Raw genomic sequence first — 15,309 nt, 5'->3', positions numbered from 1 at the left:
TGCAAAAATCACATTTCTGGACTTTACTATGAGTTTGTATATTTTTTCTGTAATTTTAGGTATTTTCTGGCTAAAAATGAGGGACCTGAGCAAAAGTCTGATTTAGAGGCTAAGAAAGGACTACAGATGCTATTGGATTCTGACCCTCCTGCACTTGAAGTGGATTTTCTGGAGCTACACAAACTTAATTGGTGCGCTCTCAATTGCGTTGGAAAGCACACATCTTGGGTTTTCCATCAATGTATAATAGTCCATACTTTGCCCGAGATTTGATGGCCCAAACTTGCCTTTAAACGCCAGCCAGAGACCCTTTTCTGGCGTAAAACGCCGGAACTGGCACCAAAACTGGAGTTAAACGCCCAAACTGGCATCCAAGCTGGAATTTAACTATAGAAAAGGCCTATGCATGTGTAAAGCTCAATTCTCAGCCCAAGCACACACCAAGTGGGCCCTGGAAGTGGATTTCTACACTATCTACACTTAGTTACTTATTTTCTATAATCCTTAGTAACTAGTTTAGTATAAATAGCACTTTTTACTATTGTATTTGAGGAATCTAATGCCATTTTTCACCTTTCGAGGCTGGCCACACGGCCATGCCTAGACCTTTTTCTCTTATGTATTTTCTACGGTGGAGTTTCTACACCTCATAGATTAAGGTGCAGAGCTCTGCTGTTCTTCATGAATTAATGCAAGTACTATTGTCTCTCTTTCAATTCACACTTACTTCTTCTCCAAGATATACTCTCGTACTTAATTCAGTTAAGTCAGAATGAAGGGGTGACCCGTGACAATCACCCACTATCTTCGTTACTCGCTTAGCCAAGATCCGCGTGCCTAACAACCACAAGCGGTCTACATGATGTTCACCGTAGTCATTGGACGACAGCTAGAGTATAGTCTCTTCGGTCTCTGATACATCGATTTGACTTGCCTCTCTTGACAACAGAGCATTCGAATTCGTAAGATTAGAACCTTCGTGGTAGAGGCTAGAACCAATTGGCAGCATTCCTGAGATCCGAAAAGTCTAAACCTTGTCTGTGGTATTCCAAGTAGGATCTGGGACGGGATGACTGTGACGAGCTTCAAAATCACAAATGTTGGGTGCAATGACAGTGTGCAAAAGGATAGAGAGATCATATTTCAACACAAGTGAGAACCGACAGATGATTAACCGTGCGGTAGCTGTGCCTGGTATTTTTCATCCGAGACGAGAGATCCGACAGTTGATTAGCCGTACAGAAACCATACCTGGACCATTTTCACTAAGAGAACAGATGGTAGCCATTGACAACAGTGATCCACCAACATACAGCTTGCCATGGAAGAGAGCACGCATGATTGGATGAAGACAATAGAAAAGCAGAGGTTCAGAAGCAACAAAGCATCTCCAAACGCTTATCTGAAATTCCCACCAATGAATTACATAAGTATATTTATTTTAATTTACGTTTTATTTATCTTTCAATTATCAAAACTCATAACCAATTGAATCCACCTGACTAAGATTTACAGGATGACCATAGCTTGCTTCAAGCCGGCAATCTCCGTGGGATCGACCCTTACTCGCATAAGGTTTTATTACTTGGACAACCCAGTGCACTTGCTGGTTAGTTGTATCGGAGTTGTGAAAAGTGTGATCACAATTCCGTGCACCACATACGCGTGGGTGGCCAAAAATGCACACTGACGCGTGAGCGTCGGTCACGCGTATGTGTGACTGCTCACGCGATTCCAGCACCATGGCCGCACAACTCTCTGTTCAATTTCTTTACTACGCCGATTTTTCATTCCACACGTACGCGTCACTGACGCTTACGCATGGATTGGCAAAAACGCAGGGGACGCGTACGCGTGGTGCACGCGTACGCGTGGGTTGGCTTATGCGCCAGGCATCCCTCCCGCGTCGTTCCAACACAACTCTCTGTTTATTTTAATAATATTACGCACTGACACATGACGCGTGCGCGTCATCAACGCTTATGCGTCGAGTGCAAATTTTTTTTATTAAACCAGAAATTAATAAGCAACTAAACCATAAATTAAAAGAAATAAACATAACTAAAAATGAAAATATAACTTATTACTAACACAAACAAAAAGGGAAATTAGAAAGAATTTACCATGGTGGGGTGTCTCCCACCTAGCACTTTTAGTTAAAGTCTTTAAGTTGGACATTTGGTGAGCTCCTTGTCATGGTGGCTTGTGCTTGAACTCATCCTGAAACTTCCACCAACGCTTGGACTTCCAATAAGCTTCAACGTTCCTGAGTGAATTCTCCAAGCCTTGATGACGTTCTCCACAAGTTTTGAGCTCCCAAAGTTAATCCTCTTGTATGCCTGGATCCCAAATCTTGTTTTTACACCCATCTGTAAGTTGATTATCATTGTTCTAATCGGGTGGCAGACAGTCCGAATTCTCTACGGAGTACCAAACTCTTCTCTTAGATCCAACCAAATGTTCACTAGTCCCACCTTTGCATCTAGCTCTTGAAATATCAACCTTGATGAGCCTTGATTTGCAACTCCAACCACTAAATATCCTTCTCTTACGCTTAATGCCACAAAGCTTCCTAAGTTGACCATCGGTTTCGAGAATACCATACTCAAGTGGGACTGTAAAGCAAATAGAGATAAGTTTTACCCACTCAAATGAAGGAGTGGATGGCAACTTAGGTAGAGAAGTTTCCAACGTTCTTGACAAGACATATTCAACTCCCGTCCATTCTCTTCGAAGGACTTTCGCTTCCACATCATTCTCAAACTCACTTAGAGAAGGTTCTTCATACCCAATGAGTTCATTTGCAGATGTAGATTTATCACTGGGAAGACTTGATTCATGATCATCATCACCAAGGGAACTCGCTTCTTGATCTATCTCATCCAATTCTTCATAAGGAATATTCCATGGAGGTTGTGCACTAGCCTCCTTGACATCAATTTCAATCTTCTTGGAGGAATACTCTACAACTCTTGATTCCCATGGAGATTTCGGCATCTCCCAAGTCTTCAACCACTCCTTCCTCTTCAACTATTACAATTCCTCCACTTGCTCCAATACAAAGTCACGTTCCTCATTGTCCACCGGGGTTTCTAGTATCTCCTTCATGCTATTCCCTTCTATTGATTCTCCACATGTAGCCATGGGAGTACTTTGAGTGTTGAAGTGTAGTGAGGCTAAATTATCTACTACCTCGGTCAAGGTAGCTATGAACTCTTGTATTGTCCTTTGCATCTCTCTTTGCTCTTGAAGAAGAACACTTAGAGTGTCATCCATTGGAGATTGGGGTGGATATGAGGGTTCATTACTTGGGAGGAAAGGTTCATGATATGAGCATGGTTCATCATAATAAGGGTGTGGTGGTTCAACACTCTCCATCTTTTCCACTTGTTGCACAACACACGTCAATCCCTTGTTCTCAAGTTGAGATTTTTTAGCCATGAGAGCTTCGTGTGCTTTCCAGTTTCCCACTTACTCCAATTGATGAATGGTTGCTTGAAATTGATCCAGTGTCTCCTTGAGACGATCCCTTGACTCTTGTTCTGCTTGGATGTCATAAGTAGGATCATAAGGCTCTTGGATTGATGGATATGGACATGGTGTATATGGAAGTGGTGGTTCTTAGGAGTAATTATGTTGGAATTAGGGTGGTTCTATATATGGTTCATATGGCTCATAAGGTGGTTGGTATGGTGGATAAAGATTAGGATCATATGAGGGTGTTTGGTAGTAGGTGGCTTGTGAGCAGGGTGGTTCAAAGCTATATTGAGGAGGGGACTCATAGGCATATGGTGGTGGTTGATGACACGTACAATAAAGACTACCACATCCACTAGATTGATATGCATAAGGAGTGGGATTATACCTATAAGAAACCGGAGGAGGTTGTTGCCAAGAAGGTTGAGCATATGCTTGAGGCTCCTCTCACCTTTGATTGTTCCATCCTTGATGCATATCCTCATTGTAATCTCCACTTCCTGCAACATAATTTGAACCAAACTCATAGCCAAAGGGGTGAGAATTCATGGTAACAAAAGAAAATAAAAACAAAAACTAATAAAAAGTAATGAAAATAAATTTCTAAAACTAGAAACAACTAACAAAGAAACGAAAAAGCAAAATTATTCACAATATTCACAATAACCAATTATAAGGCACACGTTTGCAATTTTCCGGCAATGGCGCCAAAAATTGATGGGGAAAAAATCGTCGATAAAGAATTTCACAAAATAAGCGCGTTGTAAGTATAGATCTAAACTGATAATTAAACCTCAATCAATTTTAATTTGTTTGTCACTAAAGCAAATCCAATAAAAATAAACCGAAGTATTGAACCTCGAGTCGTCTCTCAAGGAATTGCAGGGAAGTATGTTACTATTGGTTATGGGATTGTATCTTTTTGGGTTTTGGAATAAAGAACAAGAAAGGTAAATGGCAAGAAAGTAACTAACAACTAAGAAAACTCTTGGCAAGGTATGAGAACTAGAAGTCATATCCTCATTATCCTCCTCAATTGTGACATCAATTGTCCATTGCTCCCACTTAGTCAACCTCTAACTCAGAATGAAAGTCAAGTGGATAAATCAATTTGATTCCTCAAGTCCTACTCAACTCTTAAGAAAAGACTAGAGTTAGTTTCAAATTAACTAGCAACTTCTAATTATCAATCAACAAAGGAGTTTGATAACTCAAGAGTCTCCAATTACTCAACCAAAGCCAAAAGGAGAAAAATCTACTCTAGCATCCTCCCAAGCATTTTATCAAACACTTGGAAGGCACAAAACAAAAACATAGAAAATTAATAAGGGAAAAATAAATCTAAACAACCAAGTGCAGGGAATCAATACCAACAAATGAAGAGAGAACAATAAACATGAAATACCTCAAATTGCATTAAATAGAAAATCAAATCTAACATGAGAATTCATAAACTAAATTGGCATCAGAAAGTAATCAATAAGGGAAATAAATAAACTAGAATGCTAAGACAAATAAAAGTAGAAGAGAAACTAAATTAAACTAAGATAGAAATCTGAAATTGAGAAGAATTAAAGCCAAAAACCCTAAAACCTAGAGAGAGGAGAGAGCCTCTCTCCCTAAAAAAATGACATCTAAAACCTAAAATTATGTGAATGAAAGTTGTGTCTTTGATTCCTTCACTCTACAGTCTCTAATCAGTGTCTTCGGGCTTGAAACTGGGCCAAAAACAACCCAGAAATTTTCCCCAGCGTTTTCTGATATGTGCAGCATGTGGCTCTGTCCACGCATACGCGTCGCTGAACTTTCACAAGGTCACGCGTACGCGTGATCCACGCGTGCGCGTTACCTAACTGCATGGCAACTATGGCAAATTGCATATCATTTTGAAGCTCCGGATGTTAGCTTTCCAACGCAACTACAACCGCCTCATTCGGACCTCTGTAGCTCAAGTTATGATCGATTTAGTACGAAAAGGTCAGGCTTGACAGCTTAGTAATTCCTTCAATTTCTTGTATTCCTTCCACTTTTGCATGCTTCCTTTCCATCGTCTAAGCCATTCCTGCCCTATAAACCCTAAAAACACTTAACAAACATATCACGGCATTGAATGGTAATAAGAGAGGATTAAAATTAGCAAATTTAAGGCTAAAGAAGCATGTTTTCAATCATAGCACAAAATTAGGAAGGAAAGTATAAGACATGTGAATTCTATGAATAAGTGTGAGAATAATGGATGAAATCTACTCAATTAAGCACAAGATAAACCCTAAAAATAGGGTTTATCAATATCCATCTTAGGTTCTCACTAATCCATAATTGGGCATCTATAATAAGGAATTCTAATCTAATTCAACATTTTCCATCTTTTCACAACTCTCCAAACAGAACAGAACTACCCCTCAGCGTCAACCGACACCAGCATAAGGGACCTCTCAAGTGAGCAAACACAAGCAATGCAAACAAGCACTACAAGTAGATTTAAGTAAAGCAATTAGCATATAATCATGTAACATATTCAGTTAGCCAAACTATTACAATTAAGTAGACCCAAACAAATCAAACATATACAAATGATGCATGCTTGCCCTATGGCCAATGAGTCTCATCTATCAGTTATAAAGCTAAACCCGACATGTCCAATAGCGAACCCTAGACATTCCCTAAGCGCGCATGCCCAAGAATCTATGCATATATTCATAGTCATTCATCAATAAAATTTCATCTCATTGGGGGAATCCAGGGAGTTAAAGTGCTCGGTCACATCTTGCGACGAAGCATCAACAGAATCTGAAATCTCAACTTGGAACAAGTGGGGTGGCAAGTAGGGATGAACCACTGTATCTACCAGGTGAGACTCAAACCATATCCCAAAGCAAGTGGAACAATGTCACTACATCTACCCGAGCAGGTATATCTCAATCAGAATCATTTTCATTATCAATTTCACCTTCAATCTAATTTTAATTCAACCTCCATAATAATTAAACTCATTCATCATCATCCTTCACTATCATAATCAATTATCATTCATCATCACATTCATCCTCATCATGTATCACTTCACATTCTGTTCATTTTTCTTCAGTTCACTAACTCAACTCTTTTGGTTTCGTTTCTAACTCCTCTATCCTTAATTACACCGGCTCTAGACTTATATATCGGGGTTTCTAGAAGGATACAAGGCTAAAAGAAGGTTAAAAACCCAAAAAAATTCAGTTTTTGCAAAACAGGGTGGACATGCGTATGAATAAGTGTGAGAAATTTGGGTAGTCGAGCACGCGAACCTCCTTCGCATATGCGAGAAATTTGGGCAAGAGAGCTCACGCGCGTATGCATGACATATCAGATTTTGAAAAAAAAAATGCTGATATGCTGCAGAAACCAGTTTTTCAGCCCAAACTTCAAACCTTCATAATTTTTTCTATAAAATTCATTTTTTAACCATTCTTAAACCACTGAAAAGGTCGATAAATAAATTTTCATAAAAATCTAGTTTCATAAAATTTCAACTCTGAGGACCGAGTTACAGTCCGCCGAAGTTAGTCAAAAATTAGTTTTAACCAAAAGTAGAATTTACTAACTTTTCTAAAAGTTCACAAGCCAAATCAGTTTTTAACTCAATAAAATGACCCCAAACCATTCTAATTCACACATTCACAATCATCCAAACTCAAACCTACTTAAGATATAATTTTTCGGTGAAACTAGGTATCCATTATAATTCATCCTTTAGGCAGCCAGTGTAAGAACCGGAGTGAATGCTTTAATAAAATAATAATTTAATGGCCCAAAATAAGTTTAAAAATACAGAAGTGTTCTTTTTAAAATATAAAGGTGAAATTTGAATTCAATCAATTTTTCTGAGTGGGAAACTGTATCTTTTGCAAAAATTTTTTTATAAAAATGTGTACTGGTGCTTAAGCCAGCAGTATCGGCTCTAGCCTGTCTGGTACCACGTTTTGAGAAAAATAAGATTTTAAAAATTTAATTTATTTTTTTAAAGACAAGAATAATTTAGAATTGAAAACCAAGCACTAATCTTAAAGGTTTTGACCTAAAGTGGGCCAAACGGACCTAAAATGCTAACAAGTTAGACCGGACCCAAACCGGGCCCAAGGCCCAACATATATATGCATATTTAATGAGCTTTCAGCTCATTTTAACCCTAAAAACAAGAAATGGGGCGCAGCTTTGAGAGAGAAGAGAGCAAAGGTTTTGGTTACTATTCACAATCAACTTCTGGTGATCATAACTTGAGGTATGAAGCTCCGATTGATGAGCCATTTGTGACCACACGTCGCTCTCACCAAGCTCGTCATTTCTAACTAAGTTTTTTTTTTTGTAAAAATCCCTTTCTCTAGCTCCAATTTTTTGCCCTAGCCCAAAACTCAAAAATGGCTTTGGATTTTTGAGTTTCTTTGTGTTTTTGGTTGTTTAGGGGTGATCTAGCATTGGAGTATTGTTGGATCTTCCCCTTAATGTCGATGGGTAAGGTAAGGTTTCGCTAAACCCTTGTGTTTAATTGTTTTTGTGAACCCTAGATTTGATTTTGGTATGTTATATGATGTTAGTTTGAGCTTTGGTGTTTGTTGGAGTTGCCTTGGCTTTTTGAAAACCATACCTTGCCTTGGCTTTTTGTAAGTCTTTGAAAACGTGTGTATGCACACTCTGGTGCACATGCACACACAGGATATGCCTACTGTTGAGAGTGTTCGCACACTCTGGTGAGTAGACACCCTGCGAAATTCGCAAGTTGTGCGTACACACAACATCATGCGTACGCACATGCTGGGAAGTATCTTTTGTTGAGGGAGTTCGCACGTATCCATGCGTGCACACAAAATGGACAATTTTACCTTGTGTGCGTACGCACACCTCTATGCGTATACACACTTTGAGAAAACTCTTCTGGGAGTGCGTACGCACAACCCTATGCGTACGCACACTACCTTGTTTTTCAATGAAAACCTTGTTTTTAACCGTTTTACCTTCCCGGCATGCTTGCAAACTTCCGTAACACTTGTTTGAAACCTTTTTGCCAGTTTTAGGACTAATCAAGGGAGAAAACAATAAATGAATAAAAGGGGTATTTTTGGTTATAATTTTAGAAGACGGTGATTTAGGCTTGGGATGTTCTGTGGATGGAATAGCTGGATTGTCTGGGCAGAGTGCTGAGGTGACCATGACTTGAGAAACATGAATGATTATGGTTTATGAGATGAGTATAAACGGACTTGGGCTATGAGCAGTAGTATATGAAATTGAGAATGTGATTGTGATATGCATTGTTCTCCATCGTATGAGCTGTGGCAGTCTCCCACCTACGTTCGGATGTGAGGGTTGAAGCTGGGCTTCCCACTCACATTTCTCGCTTATGAAGAAGGTGGTAGGGCACTTATCCCTCGGAATTATTCCTCCTGATGAGTATGCGTTTTCTCTCTAGTTGCAAGGTGGTAGGGCACTAACCCACGGAATCATGCGGCATCCAGAGGAAGGTGATAGGGCACTCTCCCTCGGAATGTTTCCCTCTAAAAGGAGAAGGTGGTAGGGCACTCATCCCTCGAAATTATTCCTCCTGAGTATGCGCAACAGAGAGACTAATCTGGGAGTTGCCGACTGGATTTTGTGTCGGGTTTAGCACTATAACCGACATGTAATATCACAGCCAATAGGACAGGCATTCATCATATGCATTATTTATGTGCTTGTTTGCTTTGATTACTTGCAATTTTCCTAAATGTATAATATGCCTACTTGCTTGTTGGATTACTTGCTATATATGAATATTACCTGTGTATTACTTGCTTGCATTATCTATGATTTTCTGGTGCTGAGGAGGTTAGGTAGGCGGTGGTGATGGGATCGTACGGAGGGTAGGTTGGTAAAGGTTGTGGGACAACGGTGACTAGTTTTAGTTAGAAATCCCCTAAGTTTAGATACCCTTGTTTATTGTTTATGGTTTAAGTTATTTATTTCATTAAGCTTGAATATCTGTTTGGTGTGAAGTTCCAGGATTGCCTTCGGCATCCCGGAACCTTACATCTTACATATATTGGGAACTGTTATCATATTGAGAACCTTCGGTTCTCATAGCATATGTTGTTGTTATTTTTTAGATGCAGGTCGTAACCCACCTCGGTGAGTTTGCGAGATGGTGACAGAGCGGAGTATGTTTTCATCTTTGTTTTATTCTGCTTTATTTTGATATAGTTACTCTCTCATCCTTTGTATTTATATAACCTTGTTATCTTAGAGGCTTTATTTCTAAAAGCTTTGAGAGATAGATTGTTGCTGTTTTAAACATCAAAACTCTGTTGTATTCAGTTTGACTAGCGGGCCTAAACTCCACAGGCTGTGACTAGTCCTCTTTTTGTATATCATACTTATATATATGTCATGTTTAATTTAAGTACTACCTTGTGTATCCTGGAACTATCTACAAGGTTTTATATATATTATGTCTTGTTTTGTCCGTGTCTACGCATTTAGTTATCGTGTGTAAATGTTTCACGTTTCGTAATTCCGCTTTACGTGACTTTGAGTTTTTATTCCTTCATTGGGCTTCTAGTTATATAAATTCTTGGACATACATTATATATTATAAGCTTTAGAACTGTCGTGGCACTTTATTATCCTTTGCTTTACGGCTAGAGGTAAGGCTCAGGGTAATGGGGTGTTACAACCATTATTTATTGTAATAATTAGTTTTGGATATTATGTCTCAAATATTCTCATGCATATTTAAAATTCAAAATTATATCTCTTTAAATTTAGAATATTTAAATTTAAATTTAAACAAAACAAAACAAAAATAACAAACCAAAATTAAACTCTAACCAAATTAAAATTAAAATAATACTATCAAAATTAATTTTTCGGTTTTAAGACCGGAATATATGATTTTTTTTATTCTAATTAACAAGAATAATAAACACAATTATTTTGGATGTGTTTTGGATATGTTAAGAAATTATTTAGTATACAATTTTGTAATTTTAGATGTATTCATTAATGTATACAATATGGTTGAACATTACCCTAACAGTAGTGACGACCACGTTTGCTTTATGACAAACGTCGTTTCCTTTTCCTTTGATTATACGGATATTTCTATTTTATTAGTTTTGTATGCGTGGTTTAAAAAACTTGTTTAATAACCTCATCCTTGAACTTTACTGTAGAAGAAGTGCTATATATATATATATATATATTGAGCTATTCTCAAAACTAAAGCAGCAAAAGAGAATTAATTTTTTGTTATTATTTGTGTTCAAAAAAATATTTATGTTATCAAAATATAAGCATAAATTTGATGAATTTTAGATGTGTATTAAAAGTATTTTATATATTATCTTATTATTTTGAATGTATTAAAAAATTATTTATGTAATAAAACATAAACATAGATTTAAATGAATTTTAGATGCGCACCAAAAATATTTTGTGTGTTGTCTTATTATTTTAAATGTGTTATAAATATATAAAATGAAAAAAAAAAACAAAATAAAATAATTACACGAGACATACTATCAACATTTTGAAATGTTAATATAATGTTTGAATATCAACCTCTACTAATGCCTATGATGGTCACGTTCTTAATGAAACTAAGGAATAAAAAAAATTGAAGTTGCAGATTTTGTGAATAAGAAATGCCAAACTTCTGTGAATAATAAAAAGTTAAAAAACTAAAACAATAAATGAAGAAAAAAAACTAAAATTGTAAATGAATGATTATTTACCTTGTCAAAAGAATAGAGAACTGTAGGTATGTCTAAAACAAGTTCAACAATTATGTGCTTATATAGGCCATTAGATTTTATTAGATAAAGATTAAGAATTAATCTCTATATACAAGTCTTTTGCGCTTACAAGCTTTACAAGTTAAACCCCCTAAACGCGCTGCTTATGTTACAGGTCTCTATAACAGATTTTTAAATCAATTCAAATCAATTAGCACGTAAATATATAACTTCCATTTTTCAAAAGATTTCACTTCTTTTTTCGAATTTCTTGCCAAATTTGTTAGATCTCCTTCTTGCTTCATTTTTTTTATTTTCATGGTTTCTGAAATCAAGCTTTAAAATTGTTTTGAAGATAATGGAACTTCAGAAATACACCCAAACGATTACAGAAATACACCCAAATGGTTACAGAAAGAATTACAGAAATACACCCAAACGGTTACAGAAATACACCCAAAAGATTACAGAAATACACCCAAAGGATTTAAGAAATACACCCAAAACATGGGAGAGACAGCATGTTTCTTCTTGAAATCTTTTAATGTTTTGATGGTTAAGGATGAGGCACATGGGAGAGACAATTTAGAAAAAAAACCTAGAAGAACACTAAAATAGTACCTTGAATAATGTTTCTTTGTTTTTTTTTTTATGATTTTTGATGGAGATTTGTATCTTTTCTTCTTGATTTCTTCTACTCTTCACGAGGAGTTAGAACGTATCTTCAGAATTGTGGTTTGTTTCGAATGTCGCTTGAATCTTGGCAGTTTGCGTTTTGATTGAGGAAGAAGAGGAAGAGTGCGGCATAATGAACGCGTGCGTTGGATGCTCGATTTTAAAGGAGTGGTGCGCGTATTTTTTCCTTGGACTTGGGCCAACTTGTATAACTTGTAAGCCAAAAAGGCTTGTACGTGTAGCATGCCTCAAAAATCAAAGGCTAATATAAAAGAAGAGTATTGATGGACTCTAATAAATATAGAATATCCTAGTACATAAATAAATGCTTTAAATGGCAATATTTTAATACACAATACTTTAAACGGCAACATAATCTTTTATTCTTAAATAATTAAATATAGGGGTGGCAAAACGGGTCGAGTTCGTCGGGCCGACACGCCGAACCCGCTAAAATAGGTGGGTCAAACTAGGATTAAAAACCTGTCAAATTAAAAAAATTCGCCAAACCCGAAAATTAACAGATTTAATATGTTTTCGGATTTCAATGTATTATATGATTATATATAATTATTTAATATATAAAAAAATTACTAGATAGTATGTATAGTTATATATATTAAGAAAATTATCACATATTTTACTATATAAATATAGAAATTTTTTGTTCTAAAAAATATAAATTAAATAAATACAAAAAATATAAGTTTTTTTATTCATTAAAATTAATTATTATGTAATTTTTTTATAATATTAAAATGATATTTTAAATTATAATATAAAAATATAAAATAATTAAAATTTATTTTATATTACTTTATATTATTATATTTAAAATTTATTAACTAATTATTTTGTTAAATATATTATTATGTCATATAATTTTTTATCAAAATATTTGTAAAAGTAAAATTTATTTAAAAAATTATATATAATACATGAAAATATTAATTTTTTTAGGTATGTATTTAAAATTATATTATTTATTCTGTTTTTTTAAAAAAAATTGAAAAAAAATAAAAAAGTTATTATTTTTATATATTATATATAATATTTTAAATAAATTATATTTTTAAAATATTTTTATAAAAAATTATATTATATAATAATATCTTTAATAATAAACTTAGTTAGTTAATAAATTTTAAATATAATAATCTAATTTTTTTGTCAAGTAATATAAAATAAAATTTTAATTATTTTATATTTTTATGTTAGTTATAGTTTAAAGTATTATTTTAATATAATTTTTTAATATTATAAAAAATTTTGTGTAATAATTAATTTTAATAATAAAAAATACTCATATATTTTATATTTAATTATTTAAGAATAAAAGATTTTGTTGCCGTTTAAAGTATTGTATATTAAAGTATTATCATTTAAAGTATTTATTTATGTACTAGAATATTCTATATTTATTAGAGTCCATCAATACTCTTCTTTTATATTAACCTTTGATCTTCATGTAATAAAATCTAATGGCCTATATAAGTATAGCTCATTCAATAAGCACGTAATTGTTGAACTTGTTTTAGACATATCCAAAAATTACAATCGTGAACCACATAATAATAAGGAAAACTAAAACACAATGACGAACACTAATAGTCACACAGAGAAATAAAATAACATGAATGGAGTAACTTGAATGACTAATTTTCTAAAAAACGTGAAATATAGAAAGGTAATTACTTACCGGTGTTAAGCATTCCTATTTTTAAAATTTAATTTAAATAAAATTATTAGTGGTTCCTAAAATTTAGAAAATATGATTAAATAAAAATTAAAAAAATAATATAATAAAATAATTAAATTTAAAAACTGATTAAAGGATAAATTTTAAAAGACAAATTTTTATTTTTTTAATAATATAAATGGGGAGCTAATACACTGACCTGGTGCTCATTTGTTGAGTTTGAAAAATTATTTGCTTAGGTGTTGTTATTAAAAATTTTTAAAATTTTATTTATAAATTAATAGATTATTTAGTTAAGTTGTTAGATAATAATAAGGACTTAGTTTTTTAATTTATTAACAAAGTAGTTAGATATTTAAAATATTAATATTATTAAACTAATTTTAAAAAATTAATAAATTATTTGGTTATTATCAAATAAAAACAGAACAAATAAGAGATCAAATTTAAAAATAGAAACAAAAAGTCCTATTAAAACATGTGCAATAAGAGATCAAATTTAAAAGTAATAACAATTTAAAAGTTTATGTGTGTGAATGAATAATAATAAATTCTTCGGCCCTATGTTTTAAATTTATTTGCTTCATCCTACGTTGAAATCAAACTCTAAATTTAAATTAAATTCAAATTAAAGTCAATTTATTTTTATAATAAGACAAATAGAGAGACTTTTTGCTAGCGCTATATAGTGGCTGATTTTTTTTATATGAAAAAAATATTGGTGTTTTATTTTTTGAAATGAGATTATTTGGTGTAATTAGAGATGGGTGGATTTTGTAAGGGAAAAATCAACACGTGGAGGGCGTGTTACAACATGTGAGGAGCGTGTTAGACACGTGGCAGCATCCTGACCAACACGTGAGAACGTGTTGAATGATTTCTACAATACTGTAATACACTTCAAATATCAATATTTAACTAAAACACCATCTCTATTTTCATATTAAAAATAATTTCTGCTATACAATGATATTATTATTATTATTATTATTATTATTATTATTATTATTATTATTATTATAGGGAGTTCTTATCTTGACGTGGTGATTATACATTGAGTTTGGGAGAAATTTACTTAGGTATTATTATTATTATTATTATTATTATTATTATTATTATTATTATTATTATACAAATGGGGAGTTCTTATCCTGACGTGGCGATTATACATTGAGTTTGGGAGAAATTTACTTAGGTATCGTTATTAGAAAATTTTAAAATTTTATTTATAAATTATAACTTATTATTTGCTTAAGTTGTTATCTTTTACATTTTTAAATTTTAAATATGCTTTCTTAGATTGTTAGGTATTTAATTTTTAATATTGCTAAACTAATTTAAAAATCGCCGTTTATAAATTGTAAATTATTTTTTTAGGTTGTTATAAAGATTTGTGTTTGTTAGGATTTATATTTTAAATATATTTATATATTTATTTTATCTATAAATTTAATTCAAATTCAAATTCAAATTAAAGTCAATCAAGTTTAGAGAATTCTATCTATGAGTCAACTATAAAAGTATAAGTTATGAGACATGTATATCATAACAATTCAAAGTACATCGATCCCTTCCTTTACATATATCCAAAATCTAAAATTTCTCTACTTTTTTCAGTTACTATTCACAAAATTGCAGAAATCAATCCTACAGTTGATAATTTATGTGTACATATACGAGTAATAAGGTTATGAACACTACCAAACTACAGAA

This window comes from Arachis ipaensis, chromosome B5 (assembly GCF_059453495.1).
Source record: "Arachis ipaensis isolate K30076 ecotype BB chromosome B5, ASM5945349v1, whole genome shotgun sequence".
NCBI classification, from domain to species: domain Eukaryota; kingdom Viridiplantae; phylum Streptophyta; class Magnoliopsida; order Fabales; family Fabaceae; genus Arachis; species Arachis ipaensis.
Note: the sequence above shows the minus strand (reverse complement) of the source record.